Below are 3,869 nucleotides of genomic sequence, written 5' to 3'. Positions count from 1 at the left end.
ATGCCTGTTGAAGATGGCAGTTCCTAGCAAGCCCGAACATATTAGACCAGATCTTCGGAGGGACTGCATTCGGAAATATATGAACAATGCTCCCTTTAACAGCTTGTTGGGCTCCTTCAACCTTCAAGCTTACCGAGCTGAGCAAAATGATGTCTGGGAAAAGATCCTTAAATCTGATCCTTCTTTTGACACAACTCCCTTTCGGGAGGTGTGTCACAAGGAAATCTTTGGGAAGCTTAAGCTGTCCTTCCCCGACTAGGTTTTAGAAGAGGAGGATCCCATTCTAGCAGACCCAAACATCGAGGAGTGTCTTGCTGATTCGCCACCCCTTCCCAAAGAAACTCAACAGCCTGCTCAGGAGAAAGATCCTTCGGCCGACAATGAGGAAGAACAATAGGAAACCATCTTTATGAAATTTTTTTTTGTGTGTAAGGGTTGGCCCTCCACGGTCTTGATGAAATAGAAATATTTTTCTCGAACTCCTCCAATGATTGCCTTAATACTTCCTCACATCATACCCCAAGAATTGTCTATTCCCAAGAGATATTTAAGAATAATATATGAATGATATAAGATATCACGTAGATTAACTTGTACCTTAACTAGAGATGACGTTCGGGACATCAGTAAGATACGTTCAGGAGAGATGCGTTCGGTCAATTTGATTCTTCTGAACCTTTTGTGCCGTCTGAACTTTTATCTCCCAACTGCTCCTTCATTTATGATGAAACCCAAACCTTTCCTTGTATTCGTATACCAATTGCCTTTCCACTACAAGAAAATGGACCTACAGCGGCATTTTGGAAACGCCGCCAAATGTTAAAAATGCCGCTATAAAGCTTCCCCGGTGCTTCAAAAACGCCGCAAAAAATGTCGGCAAAACCAATGTCGTATTGTTATAGCGGCACTAAATAGAAGTGACGGTGATGGTCACTTACGACTGCACTTTTAAAGACGTTTCCTATAAACGCCGTTAAAAGTTCTTGTTGCGGCGTTTCTAGGAAACGTCGTGAAAAGTTCTTGTTGCGGTGTTTCTAGGAAACGCCGTGATAAGTTCTTGTTGCAGCGTTTCATATAAACGCCGTTAAAAGTGTTGCCGTGATACGTTAATTATGCCGGCATTTTGTAAAATGCCGGGATAGGTTTTTTAAATTAAAAAAAAAAAAATCGTTCCAAAAAGCCAAATTCAATTTTACAAATGAATATTCAATTCCATCAATCCAAATCCAATTTTACAAATGAAAATCCAATTCCATCAATCCAAATTCAATTTTACAAATGTAAATGAAGTCCATTAGGTTAGATCCCTTGACAGTTTAAGTGGCCTAGGAAGAACTACATCACGGTGACATTGGACCAGCCCCTAGTGGGGCAAGGAATGGCAGATAATCCCATGAATGCCATCTTCATTCCTTCCCCAAATCCTGTTGAAATATCTCTGATTCAGGTTGTTGGCATTACTACCCTTGGAACCTATATTGAAGCTTCAAGTGGCAGCAACTTTGCTCAGACCAAAAGAGACTTTGGCATGTTTTCCCCTCAGGTTCTTATTCAATTCTCATTGATGCACCTCTCTTATTCATCTGTGCAATCTTCAAAAACATAGGATCTGATTTGGCCAGACGTTTAAGACCTTCAACAAGTTTTGGAAGATCTGAAGCAACCTTGCATTGTACAGCCACACACACAACAGGTGAGACGGAGAACTTCATAGCACGAATTGGATGAGCATCAACTTCCTTCTCATTTGTCAGGGTAGCATTCTTGGTGATGAACTGGTCAAGACCAACAAGAGCAACTGTATTACCACAAGGAACATCCTCAAATGATTCCTGCTTCTTTCCCATCCAGATGACAGTCCTCTGGACACTCTTAACATACAAGTCCTTCTTCTGGCCAGGTACAAAGTTTGGTCCCATGATTCTAACCTTCAAACCTGTAGAGACCTTGCCAGCAAAGACACGACCAAAAGCAAAGAACCTACCTTTGTCAGAGGCTGGAATCATCTTGGACACGTACAGCATAAGAGGTCCTTCAGGATCACAGTTCCTAATAGCATTAGCATAGACATCATCCATAAGACCCTCGTACAAGTTCTCGTACAGATATTCTTGTATTTGCATCCAACTGGGGAAGGCTAATGGAAGCATAAGAAGACTCTTAATATGCAACCTGAAGACCATTAGATCTGGTTGTTGTTTGTTGCAGAGATTCACCAAATTTTCGAATCATAGTTGAAGTGCTCATAAAACTGATAAACTACTACACCAGTGAGTGAAGAATGGCAAGGACTTTCAATGCAGGAACCAAATTATTGAGCGAGAGATGATTAATACATCTAAGAACAATTCCCAGTTGGATTAGGGCCTGTTTGGTTACATAAATCTAGAGATTTCAAATCTTTGGATTCATGAATCTGAGAATTATACCCGTTTGGTTGTAAAAATCTCTAGAATCATGAATTCTGTAGATTCACATTTTTACACTGAAAATGTGAATCTGTAGATTTATGGGTAAGTGGTGAAATCCAGAGACTTCAAAAAAGCTATACATTTGCACATTCACAAAAATCAACGTCCATCAAATATTTTTTTAGGATGAATCCACATATTTCATTCCACAACCAAACACTTAATTTAATAAATTATGATTCCATAGATTTGAAGTCTATAGATTTGAAATCTATAGATTTGAAATCTCTAGACTCATGTAACCAAACAGGCCCTTAATCATTGAAATGGTTCAATGCTTTTTATTCTGATGATGAACCCACAAAATGTATTATCTGCAACATACATGGAACGATGAATTATCTGTACCATACTTGCAGAACGAAACGTGCATGTCTAAAATGATGCCATGGCGCTTCAGAAACTCTCCCAACACCTCCAACCCCAATGGAGGGCGTTCTCTCATTTTGCTTGTGCTGATCAAGCCAAAAACGCATTGAATTTTCTCTCATCAGTCCAGTCCATTAGTATTGGAAATAGATATTACACAGCCTTCAATATTTACCCAATCCCTGGGGGTTAAAACTATGACGATGACTTGAGTATCTTCTTGTAATCATAGAAATTCCCATCTAATGGTTTGACAGTGCCTTGTGATACTACCCAGAGTTCGTCTACACTTCCAGATATAAGATGCTCATCATGACTCACCTGGAAGGATTTAATTATGATAACCGAAGTTAGGAGAATAGTAAACAGTGTGTACACCTCAAGTGAAGGAATAATTCTGAAAAGCAGAGCATCACTCGACGACGCTTCCAACTAGGGAAAAGAGTAAGGACATATTGTAATACCATGAGTTCACCTCCTTGGAAAAGGACAAGACCTTGAATAAGTGCTCTACAGCATCCAAATCCTGCACGCACTCCGAATAATGAAAACCATTACACAAGTTTCCTGGCTACTAGCAATAATATCAGACAAAACTAACTTTTTCCAACCAGAGGTAATTTCTATGGCTACCAATATATTATACAAACATGCAGAATGAGACTTTAAGGTTTCCACCCAACCTACAGGACCTAAATTAGAGCATCACCCAGTCCCAGAATTGCTACAATGGTAATCTAAGTTCTAACCAAGATGATCAAAGAAACCATCATGATCCATACAAGTTTTTCTTAATGAACAACGTCATTTCCAACCAACTATATACATACAATCTCGGGAATGGATGCAAACCCTGAAAGCTTAACCAGTTCTTTTTCAAAATAATTTCCAGCATTCAAATCCAAGAAGCCACTATTAAGATGCACCCAGCAATAAATGGCACGAACACACCTCTTAGCAATATTTATTGATCATCATTTGTCTCCAGTTCCCATGTATTCACTAATTTACACTAGGATTTATACTGCA

The 3,869-nt window shown here is 39.3% G+C and overlaps 1 pseudogene; it reads right to left on the bottom strand.

Moving 5' to 3' along the window:
• Nucleotides 1-1,547: 1,547 nt before the first annotated feature.
• On the bottom strand, nucleotides 1,548-2,183 carry LOC149012335 (elongation factor 2 pseudogene; annotated as a pseudogene).
• Between the last annotated feature and the right edge of the window lie 1,686 nt (nucleotides 2,184-3,869).

This window comes from Hakea prostrata, chromosome 6 (genome assembly GCF_041222555.1).
Source record: "Hakea prostrata isolate BN-2017 chromosome 6, UWA_Hpros_2, whole genome shotgun sequence".
Classification (NCBI taxonomy): Eukaryota; Viridiplantae; Streptophyta; class Magnoliopsida; order Proteales; family Proteaceae; genus Hakea; species Hakea prostrata.
Note: the sequence above shows the minus strand (reverse complement) of the source record. Positions and strands in the feature narration are given on the sequence as shown.